This window comes from Equus asinus, chromosome 7, assembly GCF_041296235.1.
Source record: "Equus asinus isolate D_3611 breed Donkey chromosome 7, EquAss-T2T_v2, whole genome shotgun sequence".
Classification (NCBI taxonomy): Eukaryota; Metazoa; Chordata; class Mammalia; order Perissodactyla; family Equidae; genus Equus; species Equus asinus.
In genome coordinates, this window is record NC_091796.1 from 80,334,005 (window position 1) to 80,356,522 (window position 22,518).

The following is a 22,518-nucleotide window of genomic DNA, read 5'->3' on the forward strand; positions in this document are numbered from 1 at the left end:
GATTTTTCAGTTTTTACCATTTTGATCAGTGTGTAATTTTATCTCATTGTGGTTTTAATTTGTATTTCCATGATAATAAATGGGGTTGAGCACCTTTTCATATACTTGATTGACCATTTGGATATCCTGTTTCGGTGGCCTGTTTTTTTTCTTATTGTTTTGTTGGAGTTCTTCATATGTTCTGAATGAGTCCTTTGGTAGATATATGTATATTGCAAGTATATTCTTCCATTGGGAGACTTGCACCTTTATTATTTTAATAGTGTTTTTGTTTTTATGAAACAAAAGGGATCAGGATATGCCACTGCAAAATATGCCACTTTGGCATAAGGATTATTTTGAGCTGAAGAAAATTGAGACATTGCAGATGCAGGAAGAGCTCTCTGCCCTCCCCCTTTCTGCCTGTAAGCAGGGCATAAATTTCCGTTTGTGAAGGTGCGCCCTATCTCCCATACTAGAAAGAGGAGAGCGATTCTTACCACTGGAGAAACTTGAGTCTTCATAACAAATCTTACTAAATAATCCTTATCTGCAATACATTTCTTGGTCATCTTTCTATAGTTTATTGCCCTTAGGAGCCTAAACTCCCTTTTCCTTTGTCTAGTCACTTCTCCACAATTTATTGCCCTTTGTTGAAATGATATATAAGCCTCTGGGTCTAGCTGCCTTTTTGGACTTTCATTTCTTTTCTGTGACATCCCCATGTATGTAAAAATCTTCAATCAATAAAGAAACATGCCTTTTCTCCTATTAATTTGTCTTTGTCAGTTTAATTTGCAGGCCCTCATTTCATGAACCTGAGAGGGTAGAGGAAATGTTTTTTCCTCCCCTGCAAACCGTAACTAATGCCAACAGGGGTAAATCTCATATACACTGTGGAAAATGAAATTAGACATGGTGTTTGTAGATACTTGGACAATAGCTATCCTTAGCCTTGTCAAGGCACACCATCCCCAGGAATACCACAGCATCGATAGATTTTTGTGTTTTTAAGTCCTTCTTAATTAAAAGTGTGATTTGCTATCTTGCTATTTGTTGTAGGGTCTGAATAGAGAGAGAGTTCTTATCTTTCACTTTTGAGTATTAAAAGCCATTCCGGGGTCTTAGAGTCACCAGTTCTGTGGGCGTGTTTCTTTAGCATTCATGGTATGCTGAATATTCAGTTTATTAAGATGCAGTGTCAAATATTTGAATCCGATATGTGTATTTTTTCGGAGAACTATTTCTTTAGCTCCCCGAGTTGAGAAATTTAGAAATGGAAGCTGTTTTATCTAACTTAAGATGCGTTGAGTTGAGTGAGGTAGATGTGTATTGTAGAGGATAGGTTACATGACTTTTGAGGTCCCCTAAATAATTCTGTTTTTGTTTCAGTTTTATAAATAGCGGTCCAGGGCATTATTACTTGATTAACATGTATTTTGTTGTTGGTTTTGTTTTTGTGGTGGTCAGATCTACAATAGATGGAGATGATTTGAACTTGAAAATATCGAGATACTTTAATACTACAGATGTTTTCTCTAATTTCTAATTTAAATACAGCTGCTTACTTTAAAAAGGCTGGTTTGTCTCTTTCAGAAAAAAGGGGAAAACTTTTGTTATGTAACTATTTTAGTGAAATTTCTTTTGAACGTAGCCATTGTTTCTATTTTTTAACTGTTTTATTTTTAACTATTTTTTTCAGGTTGTACATTGTTCATGTGGATGCTATTGGCTAAATTTCTATAGCAATGGCACGAGAATATAGTAAGTACTATACCATGCTTCTTATGACCTGCTTACTTTAAAATACGTTGACTTTCTGTCTTTAAATTTCTCATTGGAGCAGTGGGAATAGAGAAACAAAGAGTTTTAAAATCTACTTTTTTCCAAGGCATCAATTCGTTTGGTCATCTGCTTTTTGAGTCAATAGCTTTATATACAAATATACCATGATAGTGATTAATTTCATCTTCTGATAAACATAGTATTGCTCAGTCTGTTCCCTGTAAAGACCAGAAGAGTGGACATTAGGGTTCGATCTGTGTCGTGCATCCCCTCCATCCCCAATTTTACCGAGTTGAGGAACTGACTGCAGCCTCCAGATGGGCCCTGATTAGGGGCAGTCCCATCCCTACTTTGTCCGTGATTGACTCATCATGGACAAGCCAGCAGCCAGTGTTGGGTGTTACCTGGCCAGAGGGATGGTTTCAGGAACAGGCCAGTAATCCTGTTTTAGCCGGGAACTTCTGGCAGAGGTCCTTACGTATTTAAAACAGAGCTACAGGAAGAGTTTGCCTCTCTTTCTCTTGTTCTGGACGTCATTATGTGCTGGTGTAAGGTCTGCTGTGGCTGCAGCCTGAGCAAGAAGCCACCCAGGGCAGAGGACAGAGAAACCAGTGCTGCAGCCTGTTCTTTCCTCCAGAAGTCCCAGCTTTTGAGCCAATACATTCCCTTTTTGTTTGAGCCAGTTTTTGTTGGGAGCCAAAACATCCTAAGTGATTCACTGAATCTCCGTTTTATTTTTAGTAATCCATTAGTTTCTCCCTGGGGAATGTGAGAGTAATTGCAAAGTGAGGCAAAATAATACCGTAAAACTGACAGGGTGTGTTGGTGTTGACTGGCAGCCTCTTCAGTCTTAAGAGTTAACAGGTAACGATTTAATGTTCAAAAACAGGGGAATAAAATACATCGCTTGCGGATTCTCTTTTCCCCTGGAAGGTTTTCCCTTTTAATCAACCCACTTGCGCTGTGGACGCTGAAAAGGGCCCTGGACTCCTGGCCTGGAAACACCCCATGTGCAGGTGTGTTTTGGCAGTGTGGGCCTGTTCTCCATGTTTTCTTAGAATAGGCTATGTGCCCAAGCCCGTAATTCCTTGTTTGCTTTTGTTCTTCAGAAGTTAATATGAATATTCCAAATACGAAAACTATATAAGGAATAATATAACAAATATCCATAGGTACCCTCCCACAGCACGCTAGAGAAAGGCATGTTTACCAGTTCTGTGGAACAGTCAAAACCCAGGTCCTCGTCCCTGAGAGCAGTGCCCTCTGTCCGCCCCCGAGGAACCGCTGTCCTGGTTTTGGTCTTTATTCTAACCCTGCATTTTTGGTACTTTCACCGCAAATGTGTAGTATGATTTTTGTATGCTTCTACAACTTCACCTAAGTGTAGATGCTTATGTGTATTTGTTGTTTAAAATCACAAAGGAATTTAGAATAAATTCAGGATCACGGAAAGAGGCAATAAATTTGTTCTCAAACACTTGTCAAAAGATCTGTTCCCAGGCCTCCCAGGGATCTCTAATGAAACGTGTTAGGCTTTAAATGGTCGATGAGTTTAATAGCATGCCGACAGCCTTTGATCTTGTCTTCTGGGACCGGGTGCTTGGTCTGCTGCTGAGTTCACTTTCTGCGCCCGCTTCGGCACTCCTGTGCAGGGCTGTGTTAGACCCACTGTGCCATGAGGGAGCTTTTCAGAGTGTGTGGGTAGCTTCTTTCATTTAAGTTGCTCTCCTCATCCTGTGGCCAGAATGCATGCTTTTGGCAAACTTAGGCAAATCCATGCATTTTTCTGTGCTCTGACAGTTAGCCATCACCCCTATAAAGTAAGTTTACTTCCGAGCTTTCTAAATGTGTGAGTTTGTCGGCTTGTTCCTTGTCCTGGCGGCAGCAGTTGCAGAACGGGCGTCCACCCCTATGAACAGACTGTGGAGCATGACCCCTCAGTCACTTGGGAGGCCGGGAAATCAGTGCTGTATCGTTATTCTCCTTTGTGCCCCAACATGAGCCTTGGAGGTAATTTTGTATCATTCTTGTCTGAAATGTATCTTAGTTTATTTCACTTCTACATTCAAAACACTCATTCTTTTGCTATCAGAAGATTCCAGTTAGGTTGCCTGCACGGAACTGAATAGTCGTTGCCATTCCGAAATTATTAATCCGTTCAATTTAGGAACATAATTACTGATACAGTGTCAGAGAAAGATTTATGACAATCAAAAGAGGATTTCTATTTTTTTTCAAGGTATTATCTTGCTTACATGTTTAACATGTGAAAAAAGAGTAAACTCAAAAGATTCCCCCCCCTTAATTCATATATATTGTATCCATGTTCCAGGAAGGAAAACAATTACATCTTTTGTTGAAGTTGAATTTTAGGTTTTTGTGCTTTGTGCATGCGTTTTTTGTTGTTAAAAGAATGGATCCTTCTTTTAATTTTATTTAACTGTAACTATCTTTAGCGTTTTTTCTCCATTGTGGACCCAGGATCTTAAAATGTTGCCAATGTTAGAAGATGATAGCCACCAAATGGAAGCACCAATCAATGAAGTTCCTTTGAAAAGAGCTAATAAATCTCTCCCTTTGGGAGATGACCAGTGTTGAGATGGTGTGCCATTTTGTACATCAGGCCAAATATAGACAGAAGAAATGCAGGTTATTTAAGCTATAATCCTGATATATATATATGTATCTCATATATATGATACATATATCAATCTGATAATCCTGACATATATATGTGTGTGTGTATATATATATATATATATATATATTTTTTTTTTTTTGGTGAGAAAGATTGGCCCTGAGCTAACATCCATTGCCAATCTTCTCCTTTTTTCTTGAGGAAGATTGTTGCTGAGCTAACATCTGTGCCACTCTTCCTCTATTTTGTATATGGGATGCTGCCACAGCATGGTTTGATGAGCAGTGGGTAGGTCCATGCACAGGTCTGAACCTGTGAATCCTGGGCCACTGAAGCAGAGCACTCAGACTTAACCACTATGCCACTGGGCCAGCCCCAATACTGTAATATATTTTATATCCATTTTCTTGTTTTAAAAGCTTTAGTGTTATAGTTGCTTTTTTAACAGAAAAAGCCTATTGAAATTTTTCTTTGAAAAATCAATTCAGTGAACTGATCTTTTTGTTTCTTGTGGAATGACATCGTCTTGTTTATTTTTTATGTAAAGGGATCTGTCGACTTGGCTTGTTCTTATACCTCAAAATGAGATGGTGCGTTTGTGGGGGCTGGTCCACCGGGCTGAGGGAACTTCTAGACAGTGACTCAGGGCTGTAATTAGGTCTTGCTCTCCGCACCCTTGTTGACTTGAAAGCACTGTCCGTAGACCATTTAGTCTGGGAAAGCAATCCATGAATCATCTAAATTGGCACAAATTATCTGGAATGCCACTAAACGTTTTCTGCTCTTTATCCTGATTGAGGGAATTAGAAAGGGAGACTTTTCTTTGCGTTTGAGAGTATTCTAGAGGATAAACATACACTTGTGAAGCAAATTTCTTCCCTAGATGGAATGAAAAGGAGTAGAATATTTGACGTTTGTAAGCAGTTCTGGTTTCATGGGTTTGTTGTACAGCGTTCCTCCGAGCTTTAGATGCTTTGCTTTGTGAAGAGGGGGGTACCTGTTGCCTTGCATCCAGCTCCAGTTCCGCCTCCTACCACGTCTTGCAGGAAGGGGCCTCCAGGGGCTGCTTGCTGCCTGGGGCTGCAGCTCAACCCCCACAGCACAGCTGAGGTTAGAGGGAAATCCCAGGAGCCTACATTGGCTCCATTTTGCTTCCTAACTTGTCCCACTCATCAATCTCTCTCCTATTTAGGAGGCAATTTTGATATCCTTTTCTTCCCTTTCTCAAAATGATGGGTCAACAGATTTATTGAGACCCACTAGGTACCTGGCAATGAATTCAGTGAAAGTCATTTTTTTGTCTTCACTAAATAATAAATTGACTTTGTTTCAATTTATTTTATATCAAAACTTTAAAATAATCATATTCATTCGAAAGTGGAGGACATTTACAAGTCGTTTAGGGATAAAGATAAAATGAAGACTTTCCTTAGACAGAAAGTAAGCCTTTTAATTCATTGTTTTTCTTTAGGTTTTCTCTGATGGTGCATTCGGGGCCTGCCCAGCACTTAATCATCTTACTGTGTCTGCTCTAAAGAGATGAGCAGATTTATCCAATCCATAGCAAAAAGACCAGATTTCCAACTTGTGATATGAGTTGAGTTTTTAATACGAGGATAAATCTTTATTTTCATTTTGGAATGGGTGTGAGTGGGCATCTCAGAGGAATGTGTCTTTTGACGGGAAGTGGAGGAAGCCGTAGCTCGCCATGTCATTCTGTGTTTTGCAGACGTAGCTGCTGTTCTGTGTCTGTGGGTGTGCGTGCATGCGCGTGAGCGGGGTTGTCTGTGTCCATCTAGGGGATTGCTGTTTGTTAAACATTGTCACATTCATTTTGGAGTTGTTGAAAATCAGGTGTTCAAGTTATAAATTATTGTTAGCACATCTGCTGAGTGAAGTTGAAAGCCTGTAGAGTGAGTTTCTGAGAAACTGATTGGTAAAGTGTTTCTACGAATCCCCTTGATAAAATTCCTTATTACATGGTTAGTTAAGCTCTTTTCCCTGAAATAAATCACAAGGACCTTCATGTTAGCGATTTAGGCTGTGTTTATAAAGAGTGCTGTTCTCTGAGAACTGTGATCCTGTTTGTCATAAGGACTTGTTTAGTACCTAATTAACCTTTCACTTAATCTTTTTTTGCAATTAGGAGCCAAGAGAGCATGCTTTAGTACCAAATAAAAGTCACCCATCCATATTACCCTTAATTTGCATTTTATGTAAATAATTGGGTCATTAGCCAACACCTACACAGAGGGGCGTGAATGGTTTACTCTGTTGGGAATTTAACATCACTTTATAGCTTTTAGATTTCTTTGTGTAAATTATTTCTTCCGTGACAGTCGATACCTATTGTTAATGGGTACAGTGATTGTAAGACCTCAGGCAAGAATTCCAGAGTTCTTAATGAGCGTATAAATATCTAAAGGACGGGCCGGCCCCGTGGCATGGTGGTTAAGTTCAGCATGCTCTGCTTTGGCGGCCTGGGTTCACGGGTTTAGATCCCAGGCGTGGACCTACACTACTTGTCATCCATGCTATGCTGGCAACCCACATACAAAATAGAGGAAGATTGGCACAGATGTTAGCTCAGGACTGATCTTCCTCAAGCAAAAAAAAAAGGAAGTTTGGCAACAGATGTTAGCTCAGGGCAAATCTTCCTCAAGAAAAAAAATATATATACTAAAGGAGTTTTATATTTAAGTCTACCTCATCCCCTCAGTAGCAGATGCTATTTAACTTTCTGGAAATGAAATCTCAATTTTCGGACTGAATGCTAATCCTTGTTGAAAGCTTCCTACCCTCTTTCTATTTTTTTTTAAATTTTCTTCTCAAACCAATTAAGTAGAATTAATCTGGTCTGTAGGGTTAGGTGCTCCTTCTGTAATCTGGAAAGCTCTGCTAAACAGTGTGTGAAGATAGGCCAGCTGTCTCTATTTCTGTCTGAATATTTGGCCCCATCCCTAAAATTTGGTGATACTCCCATTGTAGTACTACATAGTGGCCTCATTTAAAGATGGAGATAGCAGTGGCTGTCAGTCCACTCTGCAAGTATAGCTTGTTGGTTGTAAAGATTGAGGCCAAGGGCCAGTATTCATTGCTGCTATATTTTCATCTTTTAATTATATTTTGATGATCATTTGGGATCCATTCAGTTGTATTTGTTCAAAACATCAAGAAAATCTCACAACACTTTGTTCCCCAGCAAATTTTAAAAGTAGATTTTATAAAAATAATACATACTTGTGAAAATGTAGAAAAGGCAGATAAACGTAAAGTTGAAAATGAAAACCATCTGTAATCTTACCATCCAAAAGTAGCTGTTATTGACATTCGCTAATAACATGTTCTCAGAGCACACCATTAAAAATGGAAAAAACCCCATGCCAATTATTAATAAGGACTGACTGAAGGTGGTGGCACCCAGAAACTCTTAAATACTTATATATGGTATGTGTTAGAGTTAATATCATCTAAACTGCTAGTATTTATTTCCGCAGGTCGTCTCCATTTCATCATAGGATAAGGAGAGAGCCTCTTTAAGGAGAAGCTGTAAACTTTTGTTCCCAATGATTTTTAGGGAGAGATTTTCTTGTGTAGGGCATGTTTCTCTATGTAGGTATGAGGTGTTGCTGTTTTAGTTTTTAAGGGAAGGAGCCCTGTGAAATAAACTGCTATATAGAAAGAGTAGAAGAATGATACACTTTTAAAAGAAATGCCCTCTGCTCCTCTGATAGAAAGATGAGAGAGGAGAGTCCAGTGACCAGAGGCTGCATGTGGTCATTTCCCAGGGATAATTGAGTGTCAGAGTCCTCCTGGATTTTTTTTTCCATTACGGTCTGTCTGTCCCCTGCCACCTTCTATCTGGTGTGACTCTTTTCTCTGCTCCCTTCTTTCTGTAACAGCCTCAGGTAACTTCACAATGCCGCATTGCAAACCTCACTGGAATTCTGCACTGACGCAGATCTCTATCCCGCTTGGTGCTTCAGTTTACAATGACTTGGGTTATTGTCTGGTTTTCATATCATCACACCACAAAGACTCAAGTAAGCAACACACGTCTTCCTGATTCTGAAAGAATTTGTCCTTTGTGGTGTTTTGTTGGTTTCTGAGCATTTGTTTGCTGGCCTCCTTCTCGAGGCTCAAAATAACCTGGTATGCCACAGCCCTCTTAGCTGCCAGTGGGCTTCTTTTAAGTGCCTGTCCTTAACAGAGGCATTCTCCATGAGCAATGATGCACTTCAGCCAGTTGGCCAGTAATGACCCCCACAGTTTCTTGTCCTGAAGCCATTGTGGTGTAAACAGAGCAGTGATGAGAGCTTTGTCCTTTGTCCTCTCTTCCGAGAAAAGAGTGTGAAAGTCATTTTAAAGGAAGTCTGCACTTTGTGGTATCACTCACTTTTGGCGCTGTGTCCGTTTAGATTTTAGCCTGGAATTCTTTGGGAAACTCCACCCCTGGAAGAAAATGAGGATTTTTAAAAGAATGTGTTTCAGCAGCTGTTAATGTTAGTAAGTACCTCACACTGTCTTTGGAGATCCTTCGGTCATACAGCAGCACTTGCTGGAGTTCACTTTTGCGATTGCAGTCCCTTCCTTTGAGACACTGATTTGAATTTTATTAGGCAAATATTGCCAAGTTTTAGATTATTTTATAAGTTTGTATTGTTAGAAAACACTCAAACTTTGGTACATTTGTGTCATAATGTGTTTCTAGTTTTAAGCATCAAATTGAGATCTTAGTATCTAAATCATTAAAGAAAGCAAATTTTAATTTGTTTTCAAAATACTGTCATTAATAAATCGTAATCTTATCTTTCCTACCTGTTTTACTTATGAATGACATCGTGGGGCATTGAAATTTTGTGTGATCATGTTCGGTGGTTCTGAACTGTTGTCTGTTTTTTGTGTGTGTGTGTGAGGAAGATTGGCCTTGAGTTAACATCTGTGCCAGTCTTCCCCTATTTTAATGTGGGATGTCACCACAGTGTGGCTTGACGAGTGGCACTAGGTCCACGCCCCTGGGATCCAAACCTGTGAACCCTGGGCCACCGACCAGGAGCGCGTGAACTTAACCACTATGCCACCTGGCCGGCCGCCTGTTGTCTTTTTATCCACATGTTGGAATTGTGTGTAAGTTGGTTTTCTTGCATGGCACGCATCAGATTTATTTCAGTTAACTGTTCTCAGCCCCAGTGTTAATGCCATAAATGAAGAACCCTCCCTATTTGTTTATTTGCTTCTTGGACTCTTAACAAGTTACACACTGTCAGTGGGTTACTGATTCTTGGTTTACTTCTCTGACACAAGGCAGCTTGAGAGGTTTTTTGTTTTAGATAAGATTCCAGTGTGATCTCTTTTTCAAAAGAATTTGGATAAATCGTTTTCAGTTGGTCTCCCAATCCTCATTCTCATTCCTTTTCAAAGCGGGCTATCTTTTTCCTTCTCCATCTCCATTTTCTTCTTTTTTTATGAGAGAGAGAGAGAAAGAGAGAGAGAGGTTGATAGGTAGGTTTGACTTTGTTCCGTTCTAAGTGGAGGCTGGGAATAAAACCAAGTTCAAGTAAAGAATGAAGTGATGGACCACCAATCTGGGAAGAATATTAGAGAAAAGAGTTCAAGTGAAGAACTTGTAGTCTAAAAAAGTCAAACACCAAAGAGAAGTTGCTAACTCTACCACTGCTCTTTTAACTTTTTCTGTTGACGTGAATGGCACCAGGTAGCTATCATTTTCTGACCAAGGTCTGAGGACAGATTTTGAGCAATAGCTAACTTGTCAGTGTTTTCCTCATAGTAGATGCTCAGTTAATAGAAAGTCTGACTGATTTGCTGACTTAACTGCAGGAAAAAAATAGGCTGTTAGCCCCTTCAAATAGCCATTCTAATTCCTACCAGACGAATTCCTCCTTATTAATTCTGTGAGGAGGCTATGAAATAAGTGGAACTTGTTTTTTTTTTTTAAGAAAAATTGAATCCTCTTCCTTACTATTATACTCTAGGATCTCTCATTTTCTTTGGAAGAATGAGAAGTGTGAGAAGTTATTTTCTCTTCAAGTTTCAAAATAAGAATGTGCACTATTGTCTAGTTCCCAGAGATGCCGTTGCTCACCATTCTTACGTTCACTTTTTGTGGTACATCAGCCCTCCACAAATGAGTTGAATTAAAATTTTGTTCTGAAATTTTGTTGTATTCTTTGAGATTCTTGGAGTCTCGTAGAGGTGGTGTGAAACCCCTGGTTGGAATCACTGCCTTGGGGAATCCTTTCACTGGTACGGAGGGATATCATCCTTGGCAAGGAAGGCGGTTAATCTGGTGTGTTTGATAGAAGGGGTCTGAATGCTGGAGGATTTCTCTTCTCCCTTCTCCAGTTGCTGCCTCAGATCTCTCTGTCCCTATTATCTATCAAGTCTCTAAACTACCTTGTCAAGGGCACTTTCTTCCTAGTGTTATAAAACAGAGGCAGAATCATGGAGCTTTTTGGAGTTTTCTGGTATTTCTGGATACAGAAAGGCAAAGTAGGCCCATTGTTATAAGTTTCAATGCTTGAAAAACACCAAAAAATGAAAGAAAGAAAGAGAGAGAGGAGAGAGAAAAGAAAAGTCTGATTTCCTAAGTAGTTACCGTCTTCCTTTCTTTCTTTTCCAGACCCGCTCTTTTTGGTTGTGTTTGTTGAATCTGGCCTAGCACTACCTGCAGGCATGGCGTGTTGCCTTCGAATCTGGGAGAATGTGTGGGTCTACAAGATAGCGTCTTGGTTACTGTTTCTCAAATGTTTTTCAGCACAAGTGAAGAGGCAGTTACTTTGATTTTGTTAGTGTTTTTCCTCCAGGGGCAGAGGACCACATTGTTTCTCCTGTGACCTTCAGAAGGCTCTGTTTGGTGCTGCAATGCTCCCTGTAGTCCTGTGTGGACTTGGCCCATTTTCCCAAATGAGATAATGAGTACAAAAATGCTCTCTGGTAAACTTTAAAGCATTGTAAATGGGAGAGGGTATTGTCATTACTATTATTCTCTGCTTGAGTGACTGACTATAAACATTGTCTGTTTAGTTCATGACCTCCATCCGAGAACCGGCTGCTTTTGACAATCTCGTTTCCAGGGAATAGCTGTTTCTTGCTTAGTCCGGCTTTTACCTGCTTGGACCTTTTGCAAAAGAAAATGATTTGCACATTAAACAAATATAGCATATATTGCATTAAAATGAGTTATTGGTATTACATGATATTTACAAATAGAGGAATCGCTGCTCTTTATCTATGGCAGTAAGTTTCCATTGGCAATGACCTTGAGGCTCCTGGCTGTACGAAAAATAACTGGCTTTTGTAATTACTATTTCAGAGAGACTTAATCTCTCTTCTTATTCAGTGAGAGGACTGTTTCTCTGACAGATGGACTTGGAGCCTTTGTGGGACTTTTATACAGAACAACTGCTTTTTTGTGTGTGATTTAGCTCTTTGCCATCAGGCTTTTCAGTTTGTGTTTATCGACGTGAGACACTGTTCTCCCGAGAGTTGTGACCTGGACTACAGCAAGTATAACTCGCAAGGAGAATTAAGAGGGAGAAAAAGATGTTTCCATCCCCTCTCTCCTGGAGTAACTAGAAAGCAGAACTGTTTGTTTGAAGTCCCCAATCCCCTATGGTGAAGAGATGCTGGTCCTGCTGCAGACATTATCTGAACGGGCACCTTGTTCCATGAGACGATGCCATGTCACATTTGGAAGCAGGCCTAAAACTGCTTCTGCATTGGCAGCAGCCACCTCATCAGAAATGCTTTCTTGCATTTCATCGTAAACCTGTGCTGACTCTAATAGGAAGCTCTGAAACTACTGTATCATGGAGATTTGACGTTCCTTGTAGCTGGCCGATAGTTTACATTGACAAGCCTCCTGAACTTGTTTCAGAACGCTAATGGCTCTCTGTCAGTGGCTTGTTCCGCTGAGGGGAAGCGATGGGGTGCTTACTGTGTGTTGTAAGACTGCGTGATCAGAGGGACGTTTCTGAGCTCATGTTGTCTCTTGTTTACTTTCCAGTATATGTTGAAATCAAATTCTGTTAAAGGCTGAGATAAAGTTGATTCATAGACTTTGTTTTTAGGAATTTTGGATTTAGCTACTAACAAAGAAGTTATCAGTTATCTTGGAAGTGATGTCTTTGCTGAATAAGAAAAAGAGGGATACGGTAGTAGTGGCAACACTTGATTCACCCTGATGAAAACATTTCAACTCTTGTTAGGATAGAATTCTCCTCCTTCGAAAGAGAGATGATGTTTAAACTTAACGGTTATTTAGACATTTTAAATTGTTTGTAATTAGGGTAAAATCATGTAGTTTTCAAAAAGATAGCTCAAATGTATTGAGAAAAGAAAGTCGAAGTTGTAGCTTTAACAGCAACCAGACTTGTGCTACGTGGAAGGCAGTTTCTTATCCCACCTCTAGTGAGTATTAGTCTCTGTGCCCTGTGAGGTGAATTAGCTCCTTTATTGGACCATTTATTGAATGTTACTTTTCACCTGTGGGTGAGGAAATTAACCTAGAGAGCATGTTCCATATTTAGAATGTTTGGCTAATCTAAGGATTCTAATGTTTATTAGTCTGTGACATCTCTAGTTTAAGGATAGGTAAATAACAGCCCAGATGCATAATTATTTGTTAAAATTAGCAAAATAAGTCATTTAAAGAGCAGGAAACAGGCGGGCCTTTGCATACTTTCTATAAAAGTTAGTCCATGTTGACACAATGCATACATCATTCAAAAGAAAGATTCTAGTCTTTTGCCAGATATTCTCTCATTATGTTGGGCAAGTATTATAGCCGTTACACAGTCATAACTTGAGATTCTCCTTTCAATGCAGTTTCCGTTGAGTGGCACAAAGGAATTGAAAAACACCCAAGGGTCAGTAGTAATTGATTGACTCTTGGGTTAAGAGAGAGGAAGGAGTCAAAGACAGCTCCATGGCAAGCCCGTGGAACCACCCTGTGGGAGACTGAACCTACTTCCCAAAATGCCAGCTCCTTATTTCCTCTCTTGTCTGTTCTTCACTCCATGCTTTATGACCTCCTACTCCTTTCCGCAGTTCACCTCTTTATCCTGTCTGTCCTGTGGTCCTCTCGCCTTCTCTAGATGTCAATCCTCTAGTCATGTCATTCCATTCTCTCCTCCGCCTCATCTCTTCATGCTTTTTCTTTGCCTGTAAACATCCTTCAGCACTCTTTCTCTTTCCAGCACAAATCTCCCCATGCCCCTCAGGTTTCTCTCAAGCTCTCTTTCCTGTTTCCAGTGGGGGAGGGGAAAGATTGCTCCATCACTTTTTAGTACCTTTATTCTTTCTTCTTAAAATTGTTTTGTTTTATTTTGTTAGCTATAATCTATATGCAATAAAATGAGTAAATCTTAAGTGTTTTTAAGATTTGGGTTGTTTCTAGTTATTGACTTTTATGAATAAGGCTGCTATAAGCATTCTTGTGAAGTCATTTTGTGGACATGTGTTTTCATTTCTCTTGGGTAAATGCATAGGAAAAGAGTTGTTGGCTCATAGAGTAGATGTATGTTTTACTATATAAGAAACTTCCAAACTGTTTTCCAAAGTGGTTGTGCCATTTATCCTTGCTCCAGCAATTTATGAAGTTCTAGTTGCTCCATGTTCTTACTAGCATTTGGTATTGTCAATTTTTTTTCCTTCCTTTTTAAAAATTTCAGCCATTCTGGTAGGGTGAATGTGAAAAGGTATCTCATTGTGATTTTAATTTGCATTTTCCTGATGACTAATGATTTTGGGCATCTTTTCATGTGCTTATTGGCCATTCATATATCTGTTTTTGCGGAGTGTCTTTTTCAAGTCTTTGCTGTTTTTCTAAATTATTATTGAATTATCTTTTTATTGTCGATTTGTAAGATTTTAAATGTATATTAAAATATATACTATATATTTTGGTAATAAATACATGTACTCTTAATGGTGTCTCTTGAGCAGAAAGTTTAATTTTAAGTCTATTTTATCATTTTTCATGGTTACTGCTTTACTGTGTGTTATCTAAGAAATCCTTGCTTATCAAATGTTGGGAAAATATTTTCCTATATTTACTTAAAGATGCTTTAGGGTTTTATCTTTTACATTTAGGTTGATAACCTATCTTTAATTTTTTTGTATATGAAATAAGGTAACTGTTGAGGGTTTTTTTTTTCCTCATATGTATATCTAATATCATTGATTAAGAAGACTTCCTATTGAATTGAGTTGGTGCCTTGGTTGAAACTCAATTGACCATATATGTGTGAGTCTATTCCTGGACTCTTTCCATTCCACTGGTCTGTTTGTCTGTTCTTATGCCAATTATACACTGTCTTGAGTACTGTATTGTGGGAGAGGAAGAAATTTTCCTCTACCCTTCTAGGTTCTTCTGGCTGGTTTAAGAATTAAATTGACATGAGATGGATTAATAGGAGAAAATCAAATTTAATTGCGTATGGATGGGAACCCTACGTACATAAGAGGGTCAGAGACCCCACATACATGAAAGGTTGCAAGACAAAAATGGTAAAACGAGATATACATGCCATCTTGGCTAGTGAATGGGATGGGGGCCTGAGGCTTAGGGAGGAGGAAGATAATTCACAGGATGATAAGAAGAGCAGATGTTCAGTAATTAGAGGTTTATCCTGCCATACAGATAGATAATAAAAGTTAGTTTCTGTTAATAATACTTCTTATGGGCAAGGCCCCCAATTTAAATTCTTTAAGGGAGAGATAAAAGTTTCTCTTAAGTCCACAGGGTCTTGATCGCCTTTAGCTCAAAATATTCCACATGCCAAAGTGGTATATCTTGGGGAGGCCTGTTCTGAACCCTTTCAGTCCTGCCTTTGAAGCTTCATGAGAAGTTTCGAATTTCAGGAGTTGAGTTGATAGATTGTTCCCTTATCGCTTATTGTTCCCCCCATCTCAGTGAACCAGACTCTCAGTTTAGAGAATAGGTCAGTCCAATTAAGTAATAGCTGTCCAGCTTCAGGAGGCAGTGATGCAGGTGGGCTCCCAAATGGTGCAAGCAATCAGGTATTTAATAAGAGGCATTTCTAGGAAACAAAAGAAAAGCAATGGTTAATGACTGAAGCAGACTATAATCCAAATTTCTGAGTTCTATGGCAGCCAGCCAAAGAGATTTCTAGATATCTGTCAGGCATTTTCAGATGGAGTGAGGGCAGGCAGTGGCCGTCTGACAGATTTTTCTTGTTTGCAGTTTAAATGTCTCTGATGATCTTTCCAAGTGGTCCATACAGCAATTGGCATTAAAAATTGTCCATACATAAACCATTGTGATGATTTATCTGAAATCCATATCGGGTTGTTCAGCTTCAGTTTGCAGGGCTTCAAGAAAAAGGGCAGTTTTAGTTCTCAATGATGCCAAGTCAAAAGTTGGGAAAAGATTGGATACGTCATTTTGGAGGGTTGTAGCCTGATATTGGAGGAACCTGGAAGAATTCTGGACCCAGTCCAGTTTATAGGTAATAAACAAAACCTTAACAGACAGTGAATAGCACTAGAATCTAATATCCACAAAGGCGTATTATAGTTTCTTTTGAAACCTAATTTTTCTCTCTAAAATCACCTCCATTTTTATCAAAGATAATCACAGTAAGGGTAATTTGTTTCTAAAATAAGTCTAGTTTCAAGAAACTTGGACTATTATTTTCATAAGTGAAGCAATAATAGTGATTGATCATATAGGCTCTTTTAAATCTGCGTTGCTGGAACTTTTCATAAGTAATCTCCAGATGGAACTTTTAAAAGCCTCTCCAAGCCGGGAAGCCAAGCCAAGGACTTGCCATCAGACTTACCATGATATCTATAGATTTGGATGACTTCCTCTCTTCTCAAGGTTCCCAAAATATCCTGAGGTCCTGCACCTGCAAAGAAATGACTTTCCTTACTCACCTGGTAAGGCTGATGGGAACCCTATAAGCTAGGTACCAGGCCAGTATTTCCAAGGGGCTTTATTGGCTCCATAAAGTCAATCTTGGTTCCTTAAAGCTGTCTGGTCATAGCTGAGTCTATGTACATTCTCTCTTAAATATGACATTCCAAGCCTTAGTAATATAACCAGTTTCCAATTGTGTCCTGCTATAAGGAGAACAGATTCTTATTGAACATATGCAAATAACTATATAGCAATGAAAAGAAGAATACTTACTAAATTTCTGAATTCTGAAGAGATCAGATAGGGAGAAAAAGGTAAATGTTTTAATTCTGCTTACAAAAGTATAATTTACCAATTGCTGTCATCATATTTAGATTAAGAGGAAAATAATTTCATTATATCTGGAAAACAAAGGATTAAAAAAACAGTAATATTTCAGACAAAAAGTCATAAAAATTATGAGCATATTTTGCAGTTCATTTGGTCCTTTGTAATTAATCCTCGTTCTGCTTGAATCCAGTTTTTCTGTTAGTTTCTTGACTTTGTCTGATGTTGAGGGTGATAGGAACCATGATAATACCAAGAAGTTTGCAGGTTTTTTGTTAAGGCTCATATGATTTGCCCAGTGAAGTGGGTACCTTGATCACTGGAGATTGTGGAAGGTATATCCCAAGGGAGAAACACATTTTCTAACGGTTTTCTTTGCCATTGTGAGGGCATCAGCTTTGCAGCAAGGGAAGCCTTCACCCATCTGGAAAACATACATACAATAACAAGAAGGTATTGATAACACATAGTAAGTGGCAGTTGAATGAAGTCCAGCTGCAGGTGCTCAAAGGACCAGAGGGAGGAGTTCTGAGACCTTTTGGGATGGAAATAGTTTTTCATATTGTGAGTGAAAGAATGTAAAAACTGAAAAATGATGTTTGCCAAGGAGCTGGGAAGAACCAAGTGGCCATCTTGGATTTGCCATAGCCCAGAGTGTTTGTTTAATTTATAGCCATGTTTACCCACCTTAATTTCTCTGATTCAGGAGCAGATTGTTGTCATGTTACAAGGATATCAGGATGGCAAAAGTCTGGCAATAAGGGGTCATTTTTCTTTTTGTTTTTTTTGCACTAAAGCAGAATGGACTTTATCCACATGTATCATAGCCTTTATAGATTCTGTTGTTGCTGATTTTACATGAAAGTCATCTAAGATGCTCTCCTGATTTTAGGTTCAGTCTTTTTTAGTGTGAGCCTCAATTTTGATGACAGATAACATTTTATACCAGGACATACTAGACTTCCAGAAATTTCACAGAATTTCTGGAACTCTTATAATATACACAGATGCAACATAAAAGAAGGCTTAGTGTTATTTGTTATTAGACAATGCTTCCCATGTAATTTAACATGTCAAATAAGCCTGATTGGTTTATCCACTTTTCTAAGGAGAGAGAATAAATCTTTTGAGGTGTTTCAGGGATCCTCTGAAAAATCCCAAAGGTAGCTAGAGATCAAAAAAGACTTCATTTAGAATTTGATTTTGGGAAGTTCATCAAAAATATCAAAGAGGTTTTAAAACAGTTAAATGGGATCACAGATCGTTATGGAACTTATTACTTAATAAATTAAACAAAGGGACAAAAAGATTTCAAAGACAAATGTAGAAGGTTATGTAGCCATAAAACCTTAGCTCCTTTAATAGAAGAGATTCAACTTTTAACATAAAGCACAAGAAATAGTTCTGATAAAACACAAAAAGATAAGGAAAAACCTTTTATAATCTCTTATCAGGAGCAGACCAATATTCCAAGAATACTTTATTTTTTTAAGAGATGAAAAGAAAATTGTTCCAGTTTTATATAAATACATTATTGATATTAAAGCTTTTTTTTTTTAAGATTGGCACCTGAGCTAACATCTATTGCCAATCTTCTTTTTCTTTTCTTCTTCTTTTTCTCTCCACATCCCCCCGGTACATAGTTGCATATTATTTAGTTGTAGGTCCTTCTAGTTGTGGCATGTGGGATGCCGCCTCAGCATGGCCTGATGAGCGGTGCCATGTCTGAGCCCAGGACCTAAACTGGTGAAAACGTGGGCTGCTGAAGCAGAGCATGCAAACTTAACCACTCGGCCACGGGGCTGGCCCCTAAAGCTTATTTTTATTTATTTATTTATTTTTTTTGAGGAAGATTAGCCCTCAGCTAACTACTGCCAATCCTCCTCTTTTTGCTGAGGAAGACTGGTCCTGAGCTAACGTCCATGCCCATCTTCCTCTACTTTATACGTGGGCTGCCTGCCACAGCATGGTGTTTGCCAAGTGGTGCCATGTCCACACCTGGGATCCGAACTGGCAAACCCCAGGCAGCTGAGAAGCAGAACCTGTGAACTTAACCGCTGTGCCACTGGGCCGGCCCCAAAAGCTTGTTTTCATAAATTCTTAAAAGAACAATTTAGTTTTAGCTAACTTAACCACACAGGTAAGGGTTTTTTTTGTTGTTGAAGATACACATTTTATACTAAAATGTTTCCCTTATTATTTTACTAGTTTTGATTATGTACATTAGTTAGAACTTTTAACCTTCAGAAACCTTAATTTCCATTAAAAACTAAGAAGTAAGCAACTGTCTGCCATACCAGCATTCTTTAGACCAGCAAATTTGATTCCTTTCATAGTTTCTACATACGTGCTTCTTCATGGTACAATCTTTAAATAAAGCACGACATGTTTACTAACAGACTCAAATTTATCTTTTAGTTTCTTTGTCGTAAGAGGTCAAAAGTAGGTAAACTTAGACTTGTTTAGCAATTAATGTTTCAGTATTTTATCTTATTTGGAAATGAACTAGACATTCAATGAATTTTCATGATTTTACTTAACTTAGCAAAACTCTAAAGTTTCAAGTTACCAAAAAGATTTTGGAAGCTATTTTTAAGTACACATACTGTAAAATATAATTACTGCACCTAAAGATTCTTATTACGTTAACATCTAGTTAATTCGTTTGTGGTTAAGTCATACGTAGATTATTCATGAAAATTTCATAAGACGTAAAAGCAGTTAGCTATCATCTTAAGTTATTATTGTTGTGGCTTTTTTTGCTGACAAATTTAGTAGCAGAGATAACATGAGCTTATTTGACTAATAACCCAGGTAGAATAAAAATTGCATGTCTACGTTATATCCAATGCTGATAACTCTGAAGACCTGCCTATTTTAATTAAACCAACAAACTTCAACAAGCTTTTATTTACCAAAGATTATTTTATATCATATTAACTTGAAAAACATTTGGGTCAGCTTCTATTATATTTTTGAGAGTATACTCAATTTATTACAGCATTTGTTTGTTTTTAAGCCAATTAATAGAGTTCTCTAGAAATTAATTTTGATAATACCATTCAGAGGTAGAAAAAGATCCCACGTTTGAAACACACACATATATATACACAAATGCATAGAAACCCCATAGCTATTGTTTTAAAATTATTGCCATGATCAGGTACAGTTAAACAAAGCTTACTAGTTATGAAAGAATAGTTGGATCCAAATTGTGTTTCTGGCAGATAGAATAAATTAATGGCTTAGATGGCTAAAGCTTTTTTTTCCTACTGATATTTGAGGAGAAGACACTTAAGATGCTAGATTTTGGACAGGGGGCTTCTATAGCCATTTGCCTCTTTTTTTCCTTCAGTCTTAGGAATTGGGGATAGTTTAGATGAGAGTTCCCAGAGAGGTTACAAGCGTTTTGAGATAAATGGGGTGGTGGTGGGCGGGGGGGTTAATGAAAGGAAATAGTTGGAATCTGAACTGCCTCTAGAGCTGCATTTCCAGTTTTCCAAAGGTTTGTAGGATGAACACAGTTGCTCTCAGTTCCTCAGAACCTGGATTGTAACTTAAATGACATTATTGATTGATCTTCCTGTTAACAATGTCATCCCTATTTCCTTCTTTTCCTCGGCACATAGTTTTATTTTAACTTAGGGAAGAAGGCCTATAAAAAAAATCCTGTCAGACTCTGAATATCAGCTTCCAATTTGGCCAATTTTTGACCATAGAGCTACTAAACAAAATCCTTCTAGGGGCCAGCCCCATGGCCGAGTGGTTAAGTTCATGCACTCGGCTTCGGTGGTCCAGGGTTTCGCCAGTTTGGATTCTGGGCGCGGACCTAGCATCACTCATCAAGACATGCTGAGGTGGCATCCCACATGGCACAACTAGAAGGACCTACGACTAGAATATACAACTATGTACTGGGGGGCTTTGGGGAGTAGAAGTAAAAAAAAAAATATTGGCAACAGATGTTAGCTCAGAGCCAATCTTAGAAAAAGAAAAATCGTTCTAAATATCTTGCCAGTTTTCAGCGGGGACAAACAGAGTGAATATTTCTGGTTGTATTAAACAACTCCATGGACCCAAGAGGCACCCTCAAAGGTTACTACCTTCCCAAGATCAAGAGTCACTCCCAAGGATAGCCAAAAGAAAGAACCGACAGCCTGCATGTCCCAGGCAGGCAGAAAGCCAAGCCAAGCCTTTGGGACACAAAATAAGAGTAGCAAGAAGGCAATGGCTATCTCTGGGACAGAAAGGGTGAGTAACCAGTGAGTCTGAATTTGGAAAGGCAAAGACATGAAATTTTGTTCTCCTCTCTGACTGGACACTACAGAATGGCCACTGGTCTTTCTAGTTTTTTTCTGCATTTGGTTGGATCTTCTGAAAGTGGAGGTAAAAGGTTTTCTAATTCAAAAGATCTGCTGTTGTCCCAAGGACACAAATTCCTCGTGTGGTCATCTAGGATACATCCAGTGAAGATATTGCATAGAAAGGTCTGCAGCTGGCAGAGCCTGATGACAGAGGCCAGCAAAGTGAGCCATACTGCCTGTCCCGGGTGCTCCTGCTAAATTCACTTTCTGGCTTTCAGTACTTCCATGAGTAACCTGTGTGCTCTCAGAGATTAGGCTGGAGAACTTTCTGTAAATCTTGCAGGAAAAAAAAGGAAGTTAAAATAGGCAGATGGGGCCAGATTTTCAGAACAGGGTTTCACATTGGATTTTTAAGTCTAATTTTCTATTCTTTTGTCTTGTAAGGGAGTCCCTAAGTCTGGCTGTTATATATATTTTTTCCTTTTCTTCTTAAGTACCAGACAATTGTACTTCCAATGTCCTGATTTCTATAATATCTGCAGTGTCTGAAAGCAAATAGGAAGAGGTCTGAGTGAACTTTGATTTTTGTTCTAATTTCTGTGCTTCCATCTTATTAAGGGAGTCTTAATGGCTGGCATTATACCAATATGAGAACTGTCTACAAATTTTTTCCGATTCAAAGGATCCATTGTCTGGCCATTGATGAGTAGGATTTTAATAGTGATTCAAATCAATAAGCCTTTTTATGGCTTAACCATGGACACAAGAGGCGTCCCCAAAGGAGAATGCAAATGATGCAGGCCTCCAAAAATCCAAAAAGTTTGCTCCAGAGTTAGCCTAAGAAAGTAAAGGCAGTAATTATGGGGGGCCCTGTTTTTAAACAGCCATTCCAAAACACAGTGAATCCCGTGTCTCCCTCCCTTCCTCCTTCATTTTTAACAGAATAGAGTAACTTGCCGAGCCAAAAGTTCACCCAATTTTTTTTCAGATTCCCTAAGCCTGCTTGGCTGCCTGCCAGATGCATGTGCATCCTCTAGCTGCTGGAAACAAAACAAAATAATGACCATCTCTGGAAGAGATGAGGTAATAAAAAAACAAGAGTACTCATTCCGTATCTTTAGCAGAATTGCTTTGTGCCCAAGAATCTAATTTTACAAATATTTTCCCCTGCTAATCTAAATTAGAAAAGAGAAAAAAAGACTCTTAGCATCCTCGCTTCCTGTAGACCCTGTAGCAGGCGGAGAGCCGGGAGACGGACAGGGCAAGAACTCTTGCCTTCCGCTGGTGTTTGTCAGATGTCCCATGATGTCAGCTGCAGCAGTCTCAGAGGTCAGCCTGAAAAGTTTACCTGGTGACTACGCCCACGGTGAGGAGATAGAAATTTTCCTCTGTGCTTCTGGGTTCTTCTGGCTGGCCTAAGAATTAAATTTGCATGAGACAGATTAATAGGAGAAAATCAGAGTTGATTCTGTTCATATGGGAACCTCACATACATGAGAGGGTCAGAGACTGCACATACATAAGAGGTTCCAAGATAAAAAAGATAAGATCAGGTATATTTGCCATCTTGAGCTAAGGAA

General features: G+C 38.8%; 1 protein-coding gene across 15 annotated transcripts in view; it reads left to right on the forward strand.

Moving 5' to 3' along the window:
- The window catches only part of SIPA1L1 (signal induced proliferation associated 1 like 1), a 360,159-nt gene that overhangs the window by 161,113 nt on the left and 176,528 nt on the right, over positions 1-22,518 (forward strand). For all 15 annotated transcript variants that reach the window (XM_070513910.1, XM_044773908.2, XM_070513913.1 and 12 more), the window contains one exon: positions 1,682-1,743. The gene's annotated coding sequence lies outside the window, so the exon portion shown is untranslated. The remainder of the gene's footprint in view (positions 1-1,681; positions 1,744-22,518) is intronic.